The sequence below is a fragment of the Stenella coeruleoalba genome, assembly GCF_951394435.1.
Source record: "Stenella coeruleoalba genome assembly, chromosome: X".
NCBI classification, from domain to species: Eukaryota; Metazoa; Chordata; class Mammalia; order Artiodactyla; family Delphinidae; genus Stenella; species Stenella coeruleoalba.
Genome location: NC_137152.1, coordinates 4,114,112 through 4,139,502, shown reverse-complemented (window position 1 = coordinate 4,139,502; position 25,391 = coordinate 4,114,112). Strand labels below are relative to the sequence as shown.

Genomic DNA, 25,391 nt, shown 5'->3' with positions numbered 1-25,391 from the left:
AAAACCAAATTGAGTTTGCTGGGAAGAGAAGAAGGGAAATGAAATTGAGGGCAGGTACACAGGGGACTTCAAAATACAGTACTTCTCTAATGTGCTATTATGTTTTAAAAACCAACATAAAGAAGGCATGAGGGACTTCCTGGTGGCACAGTGTTTAAGACTCCGTGCTCCCAATGCAGGGGGCCTGGGTTCGATCCCTGGTTAGGGAACTAGATCCCATATGCATGCCACAACTAAGAGTTCGCATGTCACAACTAAGGAGCCCACCAGCTGCAACTAAGGAGCCCACATGCCACAACCAAGGAGCTGGTGAGCCACAACTAAGGAGCCTGGCTGCCATCACTAAGACCCGGTGCAACCAAATAAATAAATAAGTAAATAAGGCATGAAGGAGTTATGGCAAAACTGATCACACCATTCTTTCCTCCACCCACTTCAGAACTCTTTTCACCCCCTCCCTGCACATACAAGGCTACATTCCAGAAATATCAAACAGCTCAAGTTATCTTTTCAAAACCATATTTTTAGGACAGGAGGAAAATTGCATGCATTATTTTCCTCGTGTGACATAGTTTCTCCTAAGTTTCAACTGCAATGAGAAATATCCAATTAATAATTCCCTATTTTCCTCTTTCATTCATTTCATGGTTTTTTTCTGTTTAAATGTCATTTTTATATATCAGCAAACACTCTATCAAGCAATAAATAGTAGAGATCTTCCCATTTGAAAATGTAAAGTTTTTTTTTTAAGGACTAAGGCCCCTGGGAATCTTGGACATATGTTCAGACACGTGGGCATATGCTCATGTACTTAGATAAAGAGATTCGGTAGTGGCAGTTGAGTTGCACTGATTTCATTCCTAGCATCAGTTACAGGAGTGTAAGTATCCATTATCCATGAATTTAACAAACCTACATCCTTGTCCATGGTATCTTTCTATTCTTACTAAGTCACTTCTTTCCCATGATCACATGTTCTAGTCTGGACTTTCTCTTCCTTTCTCTGAGTAGAGTAATCTTGACAGTGGAGTGATGAACATATCTAGTGCTTCATACAGTGTAAAGGGGTATAAAATTGGATGTTTCAGGGAGTATGTGTGAGAAGAGAACACAGATGTCCTGTGACAAGGAGCCTAGAAATGGTACCAGCTCATACAGGCCCTTGTCAGGTCATCATTGTTTGAAAACGAAGAATGCAAGAGACTTGTTAACTGCATGTACTGTTTATATACATACAACACACAGGTACACATATGTCTATATATCTCTTCTTTGCCTCTTTTTATATACGTACATTTATTATATACTTTATATTATTTTATATTTCATATATTATGTTACTATATTGTATATATTTTATATTGTATATTAACAAATTGCTAATTATATTGTAATTATATATTATGTTACATATAATGTATAGTTACAATATATAACATGCTATATAATTTATAATTACATAGTATGTTTATAATTATAATATATAAGGTATAATTACATGTAATATGTATAAGTGTACATGTATATAGAATATAGTACACAATAATGCATATATAATAATTAGTATACTGATTAATATTTTCGCACAGAATTTAGAGTGTTTCACATCACGTAGCTTTCTAAGTACGCTACATTTGCCAACTTCACAATTTAATCTTTACAACAGCCATGAGCCAGAAGTTACTCTTAACACCCGTTTTTACAGTGAGCACCGATGCCCAGAGAGGCATCCGTACCAAGTAAGAAGTGCTGAGTGCAAGCAGTGTTTTGATTCTAGGCAGTGTGGTCCAGAGATCCTCCCCCAGCCAGCATGTGCTGTCAGAAGTCACCACTGGTTTCCACTTCTCCCCAAGAGCAAGACGGCGCCTCAAGAGGACACAGATGTCCACAGAAATCCGCCATGTTGAACTTAGCCTTCAAGATTCATCCTCACCCTGTAGATTCAACATCCATTCCTGCTCTTATATGTACGGAAGCAAATCTCTGTATAATAGGTGCACATGCACCTCAGAGCCAAAAGAGGATGACGGAAGGTGCTCTGTAGATCTTGTTTCTCTTGCTAGGGATACAGATGTTGCAAAGGAAAAACGTTAGATGCCTCTAAGTTCATCGCCAAAGAGAGTCACCAGTAGCCTTGGATCTGTTTAAGTAGCTCCTGTATGGAACGTTGTTGATGTCGTGAATATTTTAAGCCCCATTGTTAGCATCCTCATCTACAGCTACATTCATCATCACTGGCCAAGTAACGGGAAATGTTTTGCTAGCGACCAAAGTGCTGTGCGCTCATTTCAGAACGTCTTGTGCTCTTAATGTACTTTCTTAATGATGCTTCCAAGTTGTGATGGGGAACAGGGGCTTTGGCAGTCAGAAAGCCCGTGTCGCATTGCAGCCTCTTCTTCAGGTGGAGATGTCTTCACCCTTCTTAAGACAGACACTGAGGGCTTCCCTGGTGGTGCAGTGGTTGAGAGTCCGCCTGCCGATGCAGGGGACACGGGTTCGTGCCCCGGTCCGGGAGGGTCCCACATGCCGCGGAACGGCTGGGCCCGTGAGCCATGGCCGCTGAGCCTGTGCATCCGGAGCCTGGGCTCTGCAACGGGAGAGGCCACAACAGTGAGAGGCCCGCGTACCGCAAAAAAAAAAAAAAAAAACAGACACCGATACGTAAAGCTCAAATGACCAAGACTTCGCTTCATTTACTGAAACCAAATGAAACATCAATATCCCTTTTTAGGATAATAATCGCACTTACAGTCACGTCTGAATTTTGTATGAGCAATCGCAAAATGGGAAAACAAGAAGATCCTTTTGATACGTTCAGATGCTGAGACTCTGACCGAGGAGCTTCACTAGAAAAGAAAGAATTTGTTGCAACTTGAAAGGTGATCCCGCTTATCTTAAATGGGTGTTGGTTATCCAGGTGAACTGGAATGGCAGTACACGTGTAAAGAATCATTGGAAATAGCTGGAGTCTTTGGTTGGGTTCCCTAGAAGAAGAACCTGAGACAGGAATTTGAGTGCCATTGATTCACTGAGGGAAAAACCAGCAAGGAAGGTGCAGAGAAAAGAGAAAGGAGCAGCCTCTGGTAAGATAGAGCCTTCGTCTGATGTCATGGGGGCAGGGCCCCTGGAGCACAGATTGTACCATCCGACTTTGAAGTGAGAAGGACCACCGTTTGTAGCCCCCACGCCAGGAGGTCTTTGGCTGTGGGGTCTTCAGGGTGGGTAGGTAGGGGGCAACTTTCCAGGCAGGGCAACTTATTCTCCACCAAGGGCAGTGCTCTACAGAGGAGAGCAGCTGTGACCTGTTAATAGCACCCAGTTCCAACGGCTGGAAGAGATCTCCATCTGCCCTGTGAAGATGTGGGCAAGGGGTCAAAACAGCATCGACCCCCCTACTGACTCCTGCAAGTAGACATCTCTTTAACCGTTCATTTAAAATAATACTTCTCCCGCTGTGATTCCTAATACTTGCCACTCGGAAATTCTCCCGTGTTCAGTTCAGATTAGGGGATGGCTTATGCTGGCCATCGTTGTATATATTTAAGGTCATGATTTCTGAATCTTTCGCTTATATCCCAACTGTAAGGTAAGGATTTGTTTAAAAAAGTTTATTGTTTTTTTTTTTCAAGATTCATGGGTCCAGTTTCAAACCCTGGGGTTCCTTTTGTGCATGTATCTTCCAGGCTTATAAGTCCCCGTACTTAGCTGGAGTTGACGCTTAGAATAATGATTTCTCAATGAGAAGCCGAACTGGATTTATTAGCAGGTTTTATAAATCAAGTGCAAAATATATAGTTCAGACTCTAGAGCACAGATTTATGTATCCTTGCAATAAATCATGAGAATGAGTATCCATAAGGTTCTATTTTTTTCACTAATCTGGTCAACTGCTGGGTAGACATGTCTTGTCTTTTAATCCATTTCATATTCATAATTAGAACTCATTATTTCAGTAAAAATCTGTTGATTTATGGTTATCCTAAACGCATGCATTTGGAGGAGTTTGGAAGCCTGCCCGCATATTAACAGTTACAGAGGAGGACTAACGCAATCACCATGAGAATGCATGAAAAATGTACGATAATAATACTGGATCCCAGACGTAAAGGACAAGGCAGAATTTAGAACACCCCGCTTCCATTCTCAAAAAGGCATCACTTAGTAATTATTATTAGGAGGGAGTCTTTCAGCTTTATCACTGTATAATGTTCCATAATGGACTTAACACTTTTATGCCTACGTCTTTATTTCATTCTGACACTAGGACATAGGTAGGGTGTCTATAATTCTTTTTACAGACAAGTCGATGAAACCAAGGCTCTGATGCTCAAGGCATTACCCAAGGTCACATAGATGGTTTGGAGATCGTCTCCTTGCCCCAGGTCCTGGCCTCCAGCCTTCCTCGGGCTCCCACCCCAGCACGTTTTAGGGTGGACGTGAATGGTCGCTGCACGAGGGAAACTCTCTCTAGGGCAACTGTGATCTCTCCTTCAAAGTCTCCATACACAGAATCCTACTGCGGATCACAACTCTGAAATTTCACTCCTTTGTGTTGAGTACCTTCCTCCATCGACCCTGGGAGGGAACAGTGTGTAAACAGGTCACCGTCCACCCAAAACCGTTTTCCAGTTGGTCGTATGATTCATCCCTCTCAGCCGGGATTCATTTATTAGGGTTGACAGGACCCACAGGGATGCCCGGGGAGGAACCCCAGGAGCCTGGCTACTGGGGAGCTGGTTCGACAGCTGTCACACAGTCCACCAGGAAGAAATACGGATTTAACTTTCCAGAAGGGATTAAAGACTCTGTTAATATTGTGAAACATTAAGGCCACGTTTTAAGATTTTAATCGATGGTTAATGCCATTATGGGAAGGCCGCCCACGAGGGGACTGTCAGAGAATGGTGTTCGATATTCTCTGTAAACGACGAACCGTTTAAAGGAGAGAAATGAGGAGGAAAGGAATGAGAATTCGGGAGTGTCTGGGTTCACAGGAATTTGAATAAGGTGACTATATAATTTCACCATTCCGCTAGGTCTCTTGAGAGAAATGGGGACACAAAAACAAAAGCATAAATTTATAAATTTGATGATTAATTGTTTAAAAAATTATTGACCGCGAAATAAATTTTATTGAATTGATGGAGCTATATAGTCTCTTAAAAAGGATTTCTGCTCACACACATATCATTAAAAATATTTCTTAACAGAGAGTAATTCTAAGGGTCCTCATCACAAGGAAAAAAAAATTATATATATATGTGTGTATATATATATGTGTGTGTGTGTGTGTGTATATATATATATATATACACACACACACACACACACACACACACACACACACACACACACACACACACATATATATGTTTCTATCATTTTAGTTCTCAATAAAATGGTGGATTAGCCTGCTTGGGTTGCCATAATAAAGTACCACAAACTGGGTGGCTTAATAAAATAGAAATCTATTTTCTCACGATCTGGAGGTTGAATGTCTAAGAACAAGGTGTGGGCAGGGCTGGTCCTTCTGAGGCCTCTCTCCTTGGTGTGTAGATGGCCGTCTCCTCCCTGTGTCCTCACATGGTCATCCCTCCTTGTGTATCTGTGTCCTAATCTCCTCTCCTTATAAGGACACTAGTCCTGTGGGATCAGGGCCCACCCTAATGACTTCATTTCGCCTGTAACACATGGGAACAGTACGTAGTAACCCCCACTGAATGCAGCGACAAAATCTGGACAGGTAGCTGAAGACCCTAACCGTGAAATGGACAGTACGTATCTATCAGAATGGGCAAACACAAATAAATAACAGCGGATTTATACTATAGCATTAATGGCGAAACTCCCATCACAGGAATTCACAGAATATTTGTATGCACTAAGACAGTACTGTTGAGCCTTCCTTTCTCCAGCACACATTTGCCATATTCGCGATAATGTCCTGTTGCTACCCTGAACCTGGCCCTGATGGCTTCACGTATAGTCTGGGTCCTGGCAGCAGCCATGGCTCAACTGGTATACCAAGTAGCCAGTACTACTGGACACCATCATCGGAGACCAGAAAGAGTCCACGGCACCAGCTTCTGCCCCAACACAAGTTGCATTATTAGCCAGGACCCTGCATACTGCCCTTCAAAGGAGATGCTCATGACTTTGCACCTGGAAAGGGTTGGGGAAAGAGGTTCTGCAGCTTGCCCCTCAAATGTAACGGTATATTTAAGCGATGACTCTGCAGATCACCTCTGTATTGCACGTAGAACCAGCAGAAAAGCCACGGCAGAATCTGGGAACCTCAGGGTGGTGCTCAACCCCCCCTGTCCTATAGCTCATTTTAATGCAGCTATGGGCAGTGTTTGGCATCGTTTCCTGGAAATGAGAAGTCTGTACTAGAGACTTCCGCAGTGGTCCGGCGGCGAAGACTCCGTGCTTCCACTGCAGAGAGTGTGGGTTCAGTCCCTGGTCAGGAAACTCAAGATCCCACATGCCACGGTGCGGCCAAAAAAAAAAGAAAAAACAAAGTCTATGATGGATGTTAAATTGAGAAGGATGCTGAGGCAACAGTCAAAATCATGCAAGTTTTTAACTTGCAGAGTGTCCTCTGCAAACCGGAAAGAATGGTTACCAGATGGAAAAGGGACTGGAAAAAGTAGAATATCGTGGAGTACCCAAGATCAACGGTTCTTAACTTTTGGGGGAATAGATGTTAATTACGATTTGAGAATTTGCTGAAAGTTACTGATAGCTCCCCAAGAAGAATGCAGCAACACTCAACGTTTTGCCTAGAACTGCAGAGTTCAGGCCATCCTGAATTCTACCCATCGATTCCTGAGGACGGTAGCTCTTCAAAGACGGTTACGGCATTTTATTGTTACTACTGTTGTTACGATAATTTAGTGTCACTACTGTCATTTAGCAGGCGGCAGCCAGGAACGATAAAACGTTCTGCAGTGTCCATAATATTGAAACAGAACGTAATTTAAAAAAGGCAAAAAAGAATTGTACCATTTCCCGCACAACTTTGAAATATCCCTCTAAGTATCTGTTTACATAAAAAAGCTCTCCGTAATTATCTGAACCTAGAACCTAAGTGCATTTTATATCTAGATTCAAGGCGTATTTTTTTTTTTTTTTTTTTTGCACAGTTACAATGGGCACTGAATTTCCCAAGAGCACAGCTGCCAAGTAATTAGAGGGAAAATTGTAGTTTGGAAACTTACCAAGAGTCGTTAACAATTTTAGAAGAATTCCAACACTGCTCATGGTAGTTGAGTCACTGACACAAGCAGTTTAACCCCCAAAGCTTTGGACCGCTTCATTATGTCATCTGGTGAAAATACGTACTGTATTATCACATATTACTTTCCATTTATTTCTTGTTTAGACTGTAATTAGGGAATTTACTGTTATTATTAAATAATAAGTTACAGCATAATGAGTACGAGTGGTGGTTTCATATGTCGTCATTTATAACCTTTGCCGTCTTGGGCAATTCCTTTACCTTTGTGCCTCAGTTTCCTGATCCATAGAATGATGATAAAAAACGACTTACCTCTTAGAGCTTTTGAGCATTTAGTGAGTTACTATTTTGTGTGTAAAACATTTGTGCCTGACACCTAGTAAACACTATTTAAAGTTAGCCATCAATATCGTTATCATTAGTTATTAATATGAATTAATATATCAATGTGAGAATAAGAGGTGTATTTCAAATATTTGTTATGTAACAATATGCAAGCAATATATACAGTACTGTCTATACGTGGGAGATTTTTGTCTCTTAAGGTTTAGAACAACTCTTCTCAAAATTTAGGTAGACCCATGTGGAGAGGTTTTAGGAAAATTGCCTTGTAGTGAGAGATTTAATTTTTTTTTTAAGTCCTGCCTTTAACAAGACAGGCATACTTTACTCCTCTTTCATGAAATTTGTTTTGTTCTTGACGTCATTGAAATGTTCCTCCAACCTAGAACATTCTTCTTTTCTTTGACTCGGTACGTGAGTCCATCTCCTTCACATTTACTAAGCGTTGATTGAAAGGGTTTTCGTTACCAGAGATGTCTTTTGCCTTCAATATTGAAAAACAGTTTTGCTCCAACAAAAGAAACTTCCTGGAGTCCCCTGCAAACAATGGCCATGCCACTTTCCTGCACGGGGCTATTCATGACGTCTGTGGTTACCATGTCTGCTTGCCTCACATGCCACTGGGATTGCAACCTCGCCCACCAACAGTGTGTTAAGATCAACATTTTCTTCCTCTGTGTTCTCCTAGGGTCCCCAATGCACCCAACCTACCAAAATGGTGATATTTCAGCATCTTGGTGTTGCACAGTCTGTCTTGCTGAGAAGCAAATATGATCTTCGATTTCTGCTGGTAGAAGTTGGTAACCTTTAGACCAAAGAGATTCTGAGAAATGGCATGAATCCATGGATGAAATAACTTCTTGTTATAAAAGTCAAATCATGCATTATTTTCTTGGCTCTGTTTTAGGGAATAGAACCAGGGAACTTTGTTAGTTATGTATATTCACCTTCCTGAAGGAATATAGATTGCTTACGTTTTTTTCCTATTCTTTGGTTCTCATCAGCTTAAGTAATTCCTTTTTGCCCTCCGTCAACCCAAATGAGTCTTCTTTAGAATCCATAAGTTGCAATATAGGATGTGGATACTGTTCTGTGTTTCATGATCCTTGAAGTGTGTGGATCCACTGTCTTTCAGCATCAGGGAAGAGTGAACTCTAATTACTCATCAGAAAAAAAAAAATCCCACAGCGTCTCCTGCCCAAGTTCTCATCAAGCCCATTCTGAAGAATTAACTTAATGAGGATTAATTGAAAGAGAAGTAGCCCAGCTACCTTCTAGATTTCCGAAACATCAAGGATTTGCTGTTCCCCGTTTGTTTGGACATTTTCTTCAATGGCACCAAATGGCAGAGAAGTTTAGCTTGGATACGGTGTCATCTGCTTCTGTTTAGGATACAGCACATGGAGACACGGTGCATCTGCTGGACGAGCTCATGGTCTTGGAGAGAAGAATGGACCTAAAGATCCGGGAGCATGGAGAATGCTTTACCTCCCCCGCCCGCCATGCTGCATGTTAAGCGACGGGTCTACTGTGAACTCAGTGATGCCCAACCCTAGCAGGCAGTATCCTAATTAATTGAAGAAATGCCGTGTTCTCCATTCTCAGAAAAAGAGATAATTAGACATTAGTTTACAACTACTTTACATAGACCATTCTTCAAGCATGCCTTCTGTGGCTCTTCTGTTAAGTACAATGAATGTTCGGATAGGCACTTTGTGATGAACGGACCATTGTTTAAAATCTTTGTTACAATTAAAACTAATTGGGGGCATGAGGTAAATGCCCATAAAACAAGGAACAGTAAAAGTCTCAGTGTTTACCTGTTCCTTCGGAGCAATTACAAGAAATGCTTCAGGGTATTATTGGGATCAGAGCTACCTTGATGAGTGAAAAGCCTCATAAACAAGGGTGGACCCGCAGAATGATTTGGATTTACCTCCAAAATAAAGAAGGAGAGAAGTTGTTTCACCGAAGAAAAGGATAAAATGACCAACGGCACTGAGAACGAGAAGGGAATGTTTTGAGAGACCTCCCTTAAATCAGACTGATGAAAAAAGAGCCCAGTCATGGAGACGCAGTCAACATGAGTTTGTCCAGGTAGAGTCGTAAAAACTGAAACAGACCTAGTAGACATCTCAAAATTTGGTTCTATAATTGGACAATGGAAGAGCATAATAAGGTTTGGAGCAGGGTATTGGCACGTAAATAAAACTTCAATAAAATTCAGGTCAGAGGTCATTGCCAGTAGACAGAAATAAGAAAAAGTCTGTAGTCAGTGAAGTTCATTGGGAGGCCGCTGGCGTCCTTCACTCAAGAACGTGAGGAGGAGAAGTAAAGGCAGGATGCACGGACAGGAAGAAGTGTAGGATTTTCGTTGCTACCGATATGGCAGACTGTTTCTACCAAAGCAACATTCCCACTGGAGAATACATAAAAATTCTGGGTAAGGCGTGGCAAACGTTCTTTAAAACACACAGCAGCCACATAGCACAGGGAGATCAGCTCGGTGCTTTGTGACCACCTAGAGGGGTGGGATAGGGAGGGTGGGAGGGAGGGAGACGCAAGAGGGAGGAGATATGGGAACATATGTATATGTATAACTGATCACTTTGTTATAAAACAGAAACTAACACATCACTGTAAAGCAATTATACTCCAATAAAGATGTTTAAAAAAAAAACACAGCAGATTATAAGGAAGTGGAAGTAATTAATTGCCAGGGAGAGAAATGTAACAGGACAGGGAATAAGAGTGTTCAGAGGACTCAAAACTTCTTTGAGGGGATTAGACATTTCCACTTGTAACAAAGGGAATACACAAGACCTTGGTCTTATACCAAGGATGGAGTAGAAATTGAGATCCCCTTTTGCAGCCAGGAACTCAGAAGGCTCTTCTGCCAGTCAAACATTGCACTAGAAAAGAAAAACCCACCTGCTAAAACAAGGAAGTAAGAAGAAAATATACGCAGGGGACTTCCCTGGTGGCGCAGTGGTTAAGACTCTGTGCTCCCAATGCAGGGGGCCTGGGTTCGATTCCTGATCAGGGGACTAGATCCCACATGCATGCTGCAACTAAGAGTTTGCATGCCACAGCTAAGGAGCCCGCATGCTGCAACTAAGGAGCCCTCGAGCTTCAACTAAGGAGGCCACCTGCCACAACTAAGACCCGGCACAACCAAATAAATAATAAATAAATAAATATTTAAAAAAAGAAGAAGAAAAAAATTACTCTTCTGATCTGAAATCCAGGTTGGAAAAATGTTTCCTCCAAGACTTTGTAACTATAGAACTGTTGTTGCAGAGTTTGGGAGGTTAGACCTTACATTCCTTGCATGATTTAAGAAGACCCAAGACAATAATAACATGATTACCTTAAAATGCCCTAGTGTTGTGAGGACACAGGGTGCCTGGCACCTAGAAAGTGACTCTTCCTTAGATGGATGTATGCTCAAAATGAGCAGAAAGCTTCTCACAGATAAAGCACACGGTAGCATAAGTACACAAACCCAAATTACAAAACGCACAAGGGGACAAGCTACTAGGAACAAGCGTTAGCTGTAGAAGCAAACATGGGTGAGATCTCTAAGAAATTAATATGTGCACCACACCCATCGTCCTGTCCCCAGTAAACTATATCAATTTCCTTCATCCTACTCCCAATAAAATGTTTTATACAAATTATAGTAACTTCCTTTGCCCGGTACCTAAAAAATATTTGCACCATCTTCCATCACACTAGTCTCAATAAACTCTTTGTACCAACTTCCATCATCCTGTCCCCAATACACTATATCAAATCCTTCCATTATCTTTCTCCGATAAACTATTTATACCAATTTCCAGCATCCTGTCCCCAATAAACTCTTTCTCCTGGGGATGATTCCGTGACTGGGGCAGCTGTACCTTCTGAATCCACATTCTCACCTACAGGCTCATTGCATCCATTAGCTGCCTCCCTTGGTCCAGCCGTACTTGCTTGGACTACCAAGGTTGGCCGAGTTCTGAGATGAGCTGTTTACCAACCTACTGCCAAGAATATAGGCAAAGCCACAGCCCTGGTCCAGTGATGGGGACAGAGGGGTCTCCAGTCTTTGAAGGGAAATGAACACCTTGGATGAGAACCTAGTACACAGGGTACTAGTTCAGACCAACTACACACGACATCGGGTGCTCCATCTTGGACAGTGGTGTAAAGACTGTTGCTTAGATGAAGCAAACATCCTATGTAATGTTGTGTCTGTAGATAGACATATAAATCATCACTATTTTTCTACGTTCCTTGTGATTCATGCTCTCTGATTTTATCACGGTCCTTCTATGCCTACTTATACTCTCCATCTGTTCTAGACCCTTCCAGAAATGAGTTCTACATCCTCCCTGCCTGGTGTGTAAACAGTGAGTCCTTTTGTCATAAAACTATCACCTTCCAGTTTTCAGGAACGTGTCCTGGTTTTGGAATTCTGGAATACATGAGCAAGAAAATATGTGTCTCCAATGCCGTGATTTTATAATAGTCAGTCATGACTTACTGCTTCCTTAAACTTTCCAGAACGATCAACACGTACCCTAGAGCTCCCTGATGACCTTTGTTTGTTTTTTCAGTTTTATGCTGAATTGGTAGAAGAAAATCAATCTTCTGTTACCCTGTCACCTTTCCCAGGGAAAAATTGATGCAATGGCACCTTGAATATTCTTGAGATTGTTGATTTCGGATCTTGAGTGTTGCAGCATAAATTTTGGCTTGTGATTCTCTAATGTCAGAGAGCCTTGAAATCATATTGTTCTTGTTGTTTGGAATGCATCTTAGATTTGGGACTACGACCGGGTATGTTTCAGATTGGCTTTTAAGTGCTCATGGAGTTTATCTCTTGCAAAACTTTCTGAAGGTAGTAAGAGGCAATGCATAGCCTAGCTTTGTTGGTCTTTAAGGGTAACGAAACCTGTTTTAGGTGAAAGAAATGCAAAGTACATGCCCAGGGCAGGTAAAGCCATGGGTGTTGATGTGCAGGGTAAATGATTTTCAGCGGAGTAGGACTGGACAGATTAAAAACTTTGAAAACTAGCAGGTAAAATCCTGCTAAGTATATAAAAATTCTTTAGGATATAGTAGGTGAAAAAATATGGTGCAAATTAATGTATGTAGAAAAGTAACTTTTGTGTTGGAAAGGGGTTAAAAGGATTATATATTCATCTTTCATTTGCATAAAGGAAACACTGGATGGGTGCATAAAAATCTTACCTGGAGAAAACAAAAGTATGAGCATGAAATATCAAAAGAAACATTCATGGGTTTTGAATTATCTGGATGTCTCACTCATTTTAACATTAAGTGAAATTTAAAATTTAAAAAGTGGTATGTAAAAGTGATTTTGTAGGTTAAATTATTAATTCCTAGAATTCTCGTGGAAATCCATTAGTCGGACATAATTCTGACTACGATGGAAGAATTGATTTGAAACAGTTCACAGGGCTTTCCTGGTGGCGCAGTGGTTGAGAGTCCGCCTGCCGATGCAGGGGACACAGGTTCGTGCCCCGGTCCGGGAAGATCCCACATGCTGCAGAGCGGCTGGGCCTGTGAGCCATGGCCGCTGAGCCTGCGCGTCCGGAGCCTGTGCTCCGCAGCGGGAGAGGCCACAGCAGTGAGAGACCCGCGTACCGCAAAAAAAAAAAAAAAACAGTTCACATTTTGATATTAGGTACAATTCAGACACTTTGCAGAGTCACTCATACTCATACAAGGGGGAACTTTGAGTGTTTCCACTTGATTTTAGGCAAACGATCAATTGATACACTATGTTTTTGTAGCTTGAGATTCTCCACAGAAAATTACTCAGGCAGAATAGATATTCTTGGAAATGAAATTTTGCCCATAAAATCCCAATCCTTGAGGCTGCAGATTAGGAGGTTTCTGACTTTGGCATATTCAAAGACTGTCCACATTCTCTGACAAGCCCTCAAGGGAAAAACGACAGACAGGCATGGACTGTAAGTTGGGTGTCAAGGAAGCTCAGTTGCAGAATAAGTTGGGACTTACGTAAATGCTGAGTACAACAGAACATGTCCATAATTTTATAGTTCTACCAGAGCATTTTGGTAGAATTTTATAGTTCTACCAGTAACACAACCTAGTGCTTGCTGTAGAAGACATGGTCTTCCTTGCAGGTGAAGAGAACAAAGCTTAGTTGGTCTATAACTTCTCTTCAGTGGGGCTGGACAGGATAAAACGAGCCTGGTTAGATAGGAGTGGAAGTCGGGGAGCTCTTGAAAGTGGCCTGCCCAACGTTCATTGTCCTTTCTCTCAAACTGAGTGGTCCTCTTACTTTGTTCTGAGTGGTAATGTCTCCCAGTAGAAGAGGACTGCATGGTGTATCTTCCCTTGAAGCTAGGTGGTATCATTGCTTTGGCTTCCACAAGGGTGCCTTGACCTGAACTGGATTTAGCTGACTTCTCCCTTTTATTCTCTCCTTTTCCCTTCTTCCTGCCTGCGATGGAGACATGGCTGGAGCTACAGCTGACATGTCGTGACCGTCAAGGAAAGAGAGACCAAGAGAATGGTACCACATGTAACTTTGACATTCCAGGACCCTTGAGCCAAAGTAGATGTGCGTCTCCCGCCAGAATTCGGGTTAAATGACGACAGGAACAGAATTCATTTAATAATCCCATGAACAAGAGCTAACTTTACTTCAGTGTCCACTCTGTGTCAGGTCTTTCTCTAGAACCGTCTCCTCTACTAATATATTTAATCCTTACAACATCTTTATGAACTAGATACTGTAATTTTGCCCATTTGACAGATGAGGAAATGCAGTGTTAGCCCACATTAACACAGGAACTAAGAATTTTGTCATATATCTTTGAAGAGCTTTGCCCAATGGGAAAGTAGAAAATACATAAAGATGACGTAAATGTAACACCTTCTGTTTTTTGGACCTCAGTTCCAAAAACATATGTGAAACATGAGTCTTGACTCACGACCAGTCTCATCATTAGTCTAGAAACGGCTCATGTATTTCTTTGTGTGTTTATAGTCGTCAAAGAGGCAACCACACAAAAACGGAACCTTAAAAATAACCTACATGCTGTTATCTGGTTCCCCACCCCACCTCCTTCTCTTCCTCTATCCAGGGAAGCGGCTGTCCTCAATCCTGTGTTCATCCTTTTCTTGTTTTCTTTTGTATGTCGTCTTACTGCATAAATAAATGTTCCTCATACACACACACATACCCAGAATGGCAGAGATGTAAAATTAAAATAAAAGGCAGTGCAGTGGACACAATAAAACAGGACAGATCAAAAGGAAGGAGCATCTAGGCATCCCTGGAGTAGGTTAGCAGCGTCTGGATGGAGGGGTGATATTTAAAAACTGAGCTCCAGAGGAAATTGATGGGGCAGGGGCTTGAGTGGCACTGGAAGAAGATGGGAAAGTTGGAGGAGAAATAATTAAGTGGGGAGGGTGTGGAGTTACAAAATGAGTTGGCTTATCTGAAAAATGGGATTTTTTTTTTTTCCTGTAAGAAATAACAGAAGTAGGAATAGGACCACATCTTCATCCTCCTGATTTTGGGTTCTTCCACTTACATGTGGTTCTGTCAATTCCTGTTACTGCTCTGAGCAGAGAATCCCTGAACTAAATCTCTATTTGACCTTCATGTGCAGGCTAGGCGGGACTATATTGATATTATTTCAAGCCATTGGTTCCCATGACAACTCCATTTTCCCCCAAAATAATTTATTCGCCCCCAAATCTACAACATAGCTGGGCATGGCCATTTAACCCAAGGGGCCTTACAGATTATTGAAATCATCTTACAATGTAATGAGCTCTCATTCACTTAGGCTAAGAACATACTTCATGTGACCTGTAGAAATTATTTTGTTGAACTGATGCTTGTAGGGAGGTGCGATAAAAGCAAACTTCCCCAGCCTCTGAGGGAGTTGTCTCAGCGAAGAATAATTCCTGGAAATGTGGGAAAGCTACAGGGCTCTTTCACATAAATGACTTCTTGCAGAATAAGAGCAGTTGCAGCTTAAAGTAAATGTTGGTCGTTTTTCCAGTGTCTGTATCTTCCACATTTATTTTCCCGAAAACTGAATATTCTTCTGAGAGTGACTTTCACGGTTACAACCGGGGGTAGATGCCTCTCAGTTTGCACCCCCTGCTGCAGAGCAGACGTGGGGACAAAATAGCACCTGGGAGATTGGTCAGGGATTCTTCCGTGAAGTCATATTCTAGAGGTGAAGAGTTCTCTACAATGTTAAGAGGTGCAATCATAGAAACTTACCTGCTTTTTTTCTTGAATACTAAGCCAGCACTTGTTATTTATCAAGGATGGTACAGATTGGCTGTGCTGGGTACGATACTTACTATAGATGTATGTGCGTCTGAGGGTTATTGATTTTATTATAGAACGCCCTGGGTACGTGAACTAGGAATGCATTTTAGAATTCAGATACGCGGGAATCTATTTGAGTAGGGAAGGTAGGTGAGAGCAAGAAGAGTCAGCATGTGAAGCTTATGATGGGGAGGTGATCAGGCAGGACCATTGATCTGTGTACTGTTCACTGGACGAGCCAGAGGTATTAAGGCAAAGAGCCTCAGTGGTTGGAGTTGCTGTCGTGTCTTCCAGGTCAGTACTCTCTGTAGCATAGCCGTGTCTTCGTTCTTCGGATGGTGAACATTTGTCTGTCTGTTCGGAAAACACCAAAACATAATTCCCGTTTGTGAAAAAATAAATGTAAAATTTCAACAACGTATTACGACAACATTTATTCTAGTTTTATAGGCACCTGCCAGCACTGGCAGTTGTCAAAATATTGGAACTCAAATATTAGTGGAATGTCTCACGTGAAAAATACCGATTCTGCGTCTCTTGTATTATGCTGTGTACATCGTTACGGCAGCACAGCTGTGGAGTTGGCTGCTGTTTCTTTGAAGTCCCTTCACATTTGCCTATTTTTTTTATACGTTTCTTACTTCCACACTTCTCCCAAAGGATGGATGATAATAAATCATTCTCATTTTATTTATTAAACTTCTTGCTCTTCTTAGCTAATAAGCTCTGCGATTGCACGCTCATAATCTCATGCCGGAATTCACCGATTTTTGTTTTTCACTTTCCATTTTGAATCAAAAATGAATTGTATTGATTTCCAAGCACTGTACCCTACTAGCTTCAGTTTTCAATAAGATGAGAGGTTTTATTGACTCTGAAATGAAAAGAAAATTCACAGTTCTGTCAAAGAATTTGGAATTTGAGAGTGTGTTACTTCCACTCCCATTAAAATTCTTCAGTCCATAATGTGGATTGAAAACCCACAACGTAGTTATAAACAGTAAGGCATACATTATAACCATTCCATTTTGTGTGAAGATGATATAAATTACAAAACAAAGATTTTACATTTTATATGAATGCTATGTAAATTATAAAATAAAGGTTTTACATAAACATTATATACATCATAAAAATTATAAGCACCCTAGTACTGAGCATGGGTCTTTGTGGCCCCCAAAACGTGATGAGAGGGAACAGGCTTCAGAGAAAGGAGTGCAGGTGTCGCAGCTGCAGAGCAGCCTTGCCTTGGGGAGATAATCAAACTAACGTTCCCTTAAAGGCATGGCCATCTAGGGGAAAACGGAACAAGGAGGGAAAATTGATTCCCCTTCCCAAATGCTACCACCCCACCACCGTCATCCATTGAAAAGACCACATTTTAGAACAGTCACCGTAGAAAGTGATCTAGACCTAGAAGCTGTGTTCACAAGATGCCGAGAACAGGAAGAAAAATCCAAGGAAACAACAGTGCTGTCAAATGAAGACAGGAGATGTGAACAGCTGATGAAAATTCTCACTACAAGCAGAAAAGTAGAAGTAGCAGAACTCGCCAGCACATCCTGATCCCAGGAAATTCCAAGACAACAGTATTTCCACAGAACCCCAGTGTGGTCATTGAGCTCCCCCCCCCCCCCCGCCCCGGTCTGGCAAACTCCTCCGCATGCCCCGGCTCGCAGCCAGAATTCCAGGTGTCGGCAGTTCCATGGGTTGGCCTTTAAGCCTCTCTTTTTCTGGAAGATGACGCTTCTCCAAAGACAAAGCATGTCCAGCGTGTGAGGAGAAGATCCAAATATGTAAAACTCCAAGTTGTCTGCTGTGGTTTTTAGCTAAAACGTATAAAACTAGGCAACAAAGAATCTTACTCCACTCCCCTAATGCTTATCAGAGAAGGAATGTCACAGCTGCAGAAGTCTTGAAAAGGAGATGCTGGGTGTTTCCAAAGTAATATTTGATAAGAGAGTGTTTAAGAAGCGAGACAATGAAGTTATCTTACTTTATTCATTGTGCATCTCTGAATGGATTCTGGGTGATATATGACTGATAATTATAGAATGTTTCCATGTGACTAAATTCCAGTTTCTCTCTCTTTTTGTCCTTTCTCCCTCTTCCATGAATAGTTCTAACTCCCGTTTGTTTCTCTCTTGCTTTCTCTCTTTCTTTAGAAAGCCTTGGTGTTACCCACAAACACTGCAGTTCTTTCCCCATGCACCTCTAGTTCTACCAAGCCTTGAGAAGTTCCTGGCTGCCTGGGTAAGTTTCATCATATTCACCCGTATTTTACTAAAGTGATGATGGCAAAAGGGAAAGAGGACCCAGTTGAAGGGTGGCTACAGTGATGGGCAAAGCCTCTGGTGATGACCAATTAAGACCGTAAACTAGGACGTTCAGTGATGATGCTGATGGTTGTTGGTGAGACAGCACTTCCGTCGTCTTTGTGTGTAATTGATGCTGACATACTCCTGATGGCTCCTTAGATATGAAGTGTCATGGGAAACTTGGGAAAGTAACGTGCAGTAAAAGGGACTCCAGTCACGGCTGGGTCTTCACTCCCTACGGGGAGTTCAGACCTCAGTCCATTCCCTCGTCAGTCCATCCCCTCGTCAGAACATCGGAGACCCTGACAGTTACTAACATGTAAAGGATAACTTGAGACTACAAGGACTCTTAGCTCTGATTCTCATCCATATGATAATATGCAAATAGACATTCCTTTATAAACACAAGCTTTAAAAAATTAAATGGAATCATTATTGAAGACCAGTTTATGATATGTACATTCCAACTCAATTTTATATAAATCTAAATTCTATATAAGTTTTATTCATTTTACGATACTGATTTAAGACACATTTGTTGAGTGTGTACTGTGTGCTAAGAACAAACTATTCCTAGGGAAACCATAATTTTTTTTAAAAGAAGCCTTCTTTTTTTTGTAGCTTGACATTAGTCGAAAGTTGTGAGAATGCTACAATCAGCATACCTTCTGTCCAGATTTATCTACCGTGATATTTTGCCCCATTTGTTTTATTTTTGCTCTTCAATATCTTAGTATATTAGGAGTGTTAGTCCTTTATCTGTAATAAATAGTGAAAATATTTTCTCCTCATTCGTCTTTGTTTTTGATTTTATTTATGGAATTTTATACCATGTGAAGGTTGTTTTTTTTTTGATGTAGTCAAATTTATCAATCCCTTCTTTTATTAAATCTGGGCTTTGCATCATTGTTAAGAAAGCCATTTCCCTGCACCCAGCTCAGAAAAGAATTTTCCCACTTTTTCTTCTAGTACTTTTGTGGTTTCATTTCTTTTTAACATTTAGATCTTGGGTCCACTGGGGATTCATTCTTGGGTATGGTGTAAGGAATGAATCTAATTTTTATCTTCTCTCAAATGGCTGCAGACATTTACAATATAGCCATTCATTAAAACATCCATTATTCCCCAAATGATTTGAGATCTGGCTTCATCCAATAGTAGATTTCTGTATATCCTTGGGTCTATTTCTCTTATTTTCTCCTCCATTCTATTCCATTCTTTGTTTTTTTGTGCCATTTCAACATCATCATCATTATAAAGCTTTTGTATATTCTAATATCCAGTGTAACTCCACCCCCCTCATAGATCTTACTTTTCAGTATAAAAACGTGCTTTCTTTTTTCTTCACAGCATTTTTTTTATTGAATATATTTGACGTAAAACATTGTGTACATTTAAAGTGTACAACTTGTTGCTTTGATACATTTATATAATGTACTGTGATTGCCACTGTAGTGATATTTATCACGTTACATAATTATAATACAGTACTGTTGTCTATGTTTATTATACTGAACATTAAATCTCTGTGGCTTCTTTACTGCTCATTGCAGGTTCGTAACCTTAAAGAACATCGATCTTATCCCCCAACCCCATCCCCCGGGAACTGCCATTGTACTCTCTGATGTTTTACGAGTCTGACATTTTTAGATCCCACGTATAAGATTACTCATACCATACTTGTCTTTCTCTGTCTGACATATCTCACTTAGCATAATGTACTCGAAGACCACCTGTGTTGTCACAAATGGCAGGATATCTTCTTTTCTCTTGACTGAATAACATCCCATAGTTTATATATACAGGATCTTCTTTCTTTATTCATCTGCTGATGGGCAGTTGGGTTGTTTCCATATCTTGGCTACTGTGAAAAATGCTGCAGTGAACAGGGAAGTGCATAGATCTCTTGGAAGTAAGTGTTTTCATTTCCTTTGGGTATATTCCCGAGTAGTGGAATTGCTGGATCATATAGTACATATATTTTTAGGTTTTCTGAGGAGCCTCCATGTTGCTTTCCATGATGATTGGATAAAACATGCTTTTGTAATGAAAACAATCAGAATTGCTGGGACCCTTTAGGTCCAAAACCGCTGTTGAACTTGGAAGCTTAAAAAAAAAACTTCAGAGGCATCAGCCCACCCAAGCACTCTTCAGTCCACTGACGTCCCTCTGAATGCATTTGTATACATTCACGGGAATACACATCCGTGTTCTATATTTGCACTGTACAAAGGAACAGCAGTACCTTGATTTCTTAATTACTAATGACACAGGCTGTTAAATTTTCTCCTCTGTCATTGAACAGAATGAGCATTAGGGCTTTAGGTGGAAATGTTTTAGGATTGTCTCTTAGAAACAAACGAAGACATGATAGAGAATTAGAAGGCTTGCTGATACTCTATTCCACTGTCAAACCAAAAGGTAACTTAACGTTCAGTTAATCTCAGGAGGAAGGACGTGCCGTCTCATGTCGTCCCCTGTTGCCAATTTATATGTATTATATCAAGTAATAACCTCATCTGAACTGTAATGAAGAAGAAGTACATATTTAGCCAAACATTCTGTCTCCAAGTAGCCCATATGTCTAGAACAGATATTTCACGAGAATTTTTAAATGTGTAAGAGAGATGTAGAGTATGGTTTTCGCTGTAAAATGTACTCTCTTAAAAGCTCTCATTAGTTTATCACCATAGGTAAAATTGATCACGAATTGTTAGTAAATAATTTTGAAAATTCCTTTGCAATTAAGATGCTTTCATTCTTATTTTTAATTGTCCCAGTCAATGGATCATTAAAAGCTTTCTGATAAATTTTCTGTTGACAATGATTAGGAATGCGTAAATGCAGTAAAATCCTGACTAATGGAGTGCCACTGATCAAACCCCAAAATATTTTCTTTTTATTTAAAGAGATTTATAAGGAACAGGAAAATATTTTAGGGTTTTAAAAAAGCAGACCCTAAAAAACCAGGATGCCTATTTTGTACTACTTCCTAGTCTTTTCAGTTTTCTTTACTGTAAAAAAAATTGAGACTGAATTTTATTCTGAAAATATTACAAATGGATGTATATCATTAATGAATTGTCATTAACATATAGAATGGCCATACCTTCTTTTTTTAAAAATTAATTTAACTAATTAATTTATTTATTTTTGGCCGAGTTGGGTCTATGTTGCTGCACACGGGCTTTCTCTGGTTGCGGCGAGTGGGGACTACTCTTCATTGCGGCGCGCGAGCTTCTCATTGCGGTGGCTTCACTTGTTGTGGAGTACGGGCTCTAGGTGAGTGGGCTTCAGTAGTTGCAGCACACGGGCTCAGTAGTTGCAGCACGTGGGCTCAGTAGTTGTGGTGCATGGGCTCAGTTGCTCCATGGCATGTGGGATCTTCCTGGACCAGGGCTCAAACCCATGTTCCCTGCATGGGCAGCCGGATTCTTAACCACCGTGCCACCAGGGAAGCCATAGAATGGCTGTATTTTCATTTTATAAATATATCTTAATTTCTTTTATAGAATGATATTAATTGTATTTGATCTAGACACGTCATTTTTAAAAAAAATTGGGGGTCATGCTGCACAGCATGTGGGATCTTACTTCCCCAACTAGGGATTGAACCTGTACCCACCACGTGCAGTGGAAGCGCAGAGTCTTAACCACTGCACCACCAGGGAAGTCCCTAGACACATCATTTTAGAACATATTGATGGCATGTAACCCAATAAGGAAAAATACATTTATAAAAACAAGCTAATCTTTTTACGCTTATGACTTACAGAATTGGAAAATTGCTTAGATAGTAGGATAAACCAATAAGAATATGAAAGAGCACATTTTCAGTTGGGTATTTTTTCAGAAAAAATACGATTAGCCTTCCTAGTTTCATTCTTGTTAAAGGTGCTTATTAGATCATAAATGTCTTAAGCCAGCAAATTTAAAGGTAGGTCAAATAAAAGTGTCCCATGGTACCAGGCTAATTTTGGACAATTTAGCTGTTTCTATTTATCTGCACCATATTTTGCACCTGTCCTACTGGGTTTTGAGTTATTCTGTCCTCTGGCCCGTCATCTACAGGACACTGGATTGGAATTAAGGGACGGATTTCTTGTTCTGAATCAACCTCTGATGATCCCCAATTACCAGTGACCTGTTTTCTCACCCGTAAAATGACATCTGGGCTGGTCAACATCCAAGACAGTGGATTGGTTTTGTCCTCAGGTAGAAATGGCCACATCATATTCTTTGCCGAGAAGGAATGAAGGCTTAGCTGGAAACAGTATTGGTCATTGAGTCTACATGGGAGCTGAAAGATGATCTAGTGGTGTGCGCCCCAAACCCCTGCTCCCGATGACCTCACGTGTTGACTCTGTGTGTGTGTGTGCGTGTGCGTGTGTGTATAGAAGGGAAGTTTGCCATATATGTGCACGTCTTTTCCTCAAGTACCTGTTCTGTTGATTTGTTTCTCTGTCCTAATGCCAATATTATTCTGTCCTGGTTTTTATAGCTTGAATAAGTCTTGAAACCAGGTAGTGAGAGACCTCCAAATTGGTTCTTCTTTGTCAAGTTTTTTTGTTTTGTTTTTAGTTACTCTAGGTTCTTTAAATTTACATACAAGTTTTAGAATAAGTTTACCAATTTTGACAAAAAGATATCCTGCTGAGATTTTGACTAGGATTGTGTTGAATCTATAGATTGATCTGGGGAGAGCTGACATCTTGGCAATACAGAATGTTCCAACCCATGAACAGAGTAACCTTTTCATTTCTTTAGGTGTTCTTCAAATTCTCTCAGCAATTTTTCTGAAATTTTCAGTACACAGGTCTTGCACACCTTTGTCCGAATTATCCCAAAGTATTTCATACATTTGATGCTGTTGTAACTGAGGTTGTATTTTTCATTTCAGTTTTTGAGTGTTCATTGCTAGTATATAGAAATATAATTTAGGTATTGATCTTTTATCTTACAACCATGCTAAATGCACATAATAGTTCTAGTAGTTGTGTATATACCATTGGATTTTCTACACAGATGATCATGTCATCTGCAAATGCAGTTTTAGTTCTTCCTTTCCAATCTGGAGGTTTAAAGACTTTTCTTCCTTGTTTTACTGGGTAGAATCTTCAGTGCATTGGTGAATAGAAGGGCTGAGAGTGCTTCCGCACACTGTCTGCTGAGCCGAAGTGTCAGACGCAGCCATTTCACACGAGAAACCCTGGTCTGAAGAGTGCAAGGTGCAAGGCCTCTGCACTCGGCACCCTATGAGCAAGTGAAACTACACTAAGCACAAAGGAAAAAAAAAAGACTGGCCTCCTTGGAGAGCAGGCATCAAGTGCAGTCCCTCCGGTCCTGTTCTTGGACAGTGGACACGTTGTTTCAAGGGCACTGATGACTTCTTGATACTTCAGTGGCTGGCCAGATATGTAGTTGGATCACATCCTGAGGTGACCTGATGGGGCATTCTGTACAGCCGTGTGGCCGGCAGGGTCTTGGTGCTCCGGCTGGGTGTCAGGCCTGAGTCTCGGAGGTGGGAGGGCCGAGTTCAGGACATTGGACCACCAGAGACCTCCCAGCCCCTCGTAATATCAGTTGGCAAGAGCTCTCCCAGGGATCTCTGACTCAACGCTAAGACCCAGCTCCACCAAACAACCAGCAAGCTCCAGGGCTGGACGCCCCATGCCAACAGCTAGCAAGACAGGAACACAACCCCACCCATTAGCAGAGAGGCGGCCTAAAATCATAATAAGTCCACAGACACCCCAAAACACGCCACCAGATGCGGCCCCGCCCACCAGAAAGACAAGATCCAGCCTCATCCACCAGAACACAGGCACCAGTCCCTCCACTGCGAAGCCTACACAACCCACTGAACCAACCTTACCCACTGGGGGCAGACACCAGAAGCAATGGGAACTATGAACCTGCAGCCTGAGAAAAGGAGACCCCAAACACAGTAAGATAAGCAAAATGAGAAGACAGAGACATACACAGCAGATGAAGGAGCAAAGTAAAACCCCACCAGACCAAACAAATGAAGAGGGAATAGGCAGTCAACCTGACAAAGAACTCAGAGGAATGACAGTAAAGACGAACCGAGATCTTGGAAATAGAATGGAGAAAATACAAGAAACCTTTAACAAGGACCTAGGAGAACTAAAGTGCAAGCAAACAATGATGAACAACACAATAAATGAAACTGAAAATTCTCTAGAAGGAATCAATAGCAGAATAACTGAGGCAGAAGAACGGAGAAGTGACCTGGAAGATAAAATAGTGGAAATAACTGCCACAGAGCAGAATAAAGAAAAAAGAATGAAAAGAATTGAGGACAGTCTCAGAGACCTCTGGGACAACATTAAACGTACCAACATTCGCATTATACGGGTCCCAGAAGAAGAAGAGAAAAAGAAAGGGACTGAGAAAATATTTGAAGAGATTATAGTTGAAAACTTCCCTAATATGGGAAAGGAAATAGTTAATCAAGTCTAGGAGGTGCAGAGAGTCCAATACAGGATAAATCCAAGGAGAAACACACCAAGACACATATTAATCAAACTATCAAAAATTAAATACAAAGGAAAAATATTAAAAGCAGCAAGGGAAAAGCAACAAATAACACACAAGGGAATCCCCATAAGGTTAACAGCTGATCTTTCAGCAGAAACTCTGCAAGCCAGAAGGGAGTGGCAGGACATATTTAAAGCGATGAAAGAGAAAAACCTACAACCAAGATTACTCTACCCAGCAAAGATGTCATTAAGATTTGACAGAAAAATTAAAACCTTTACAGACAAGCAAAAGCTAACATAATTCAGCACCACCAAACCAGCTTTACAACAAACGCTAAAGGAACTTCTCTAGGCAGGAAACACAAGAGGAGCAAAAGACCTACAATAACAAACCCAAAACAATTAAGAAAATGGTAATAAGAACATAGGTATCGATAATTACCTTAAATGTAAATGGATTAAATGCTCCAACCAAAAGACAGACTGGCTGAATGGATATAAAAACTAAATCCGTATATATGCTGTCTACACGAGACCCACTTCAGACCTAGGGATGCATACAGACTGAAAGTGAGGGGATGGAAAAAGATATTGCATGCAAATGGAAACCAAAGCTGGAGCAGCAATTCTCATATCAGACAAAACAGACTTTA

The 25,391-nt window shown here is 40.9% G+C and overlaps 1 protein-coding gene across 9 annotated transcripts in view; it reads left to right on the top strand.

Annotated features, from left to right (window-relative positions):
- The window catches only part of NLGN4X (neuroligin 4 X-linked), a 921,956-nt gene that overhangs the window by 467,978 nt on the left and 428,587 nt on the right, over nucleotides 1-25,391 (top strand). For 8 of the 9 annotated variants that reach the window (XM_079910740.1, XM_079910739.1, XM_079910737.1 and 5 more), the window contains one exon: nucleotides 18,083-18,170. The exons of the other annotated variant lie outside the window; for it this stretch is intronic. The gene's annotated coding sequence lies outside the window, so the exon portion shown is untranslated. The remainder of the gene's footprint in view (nucleotides 1-18,082; nucleotides 18,171-25,391) is intronic. 9 annotated transcript variants of the gene reach the window in all.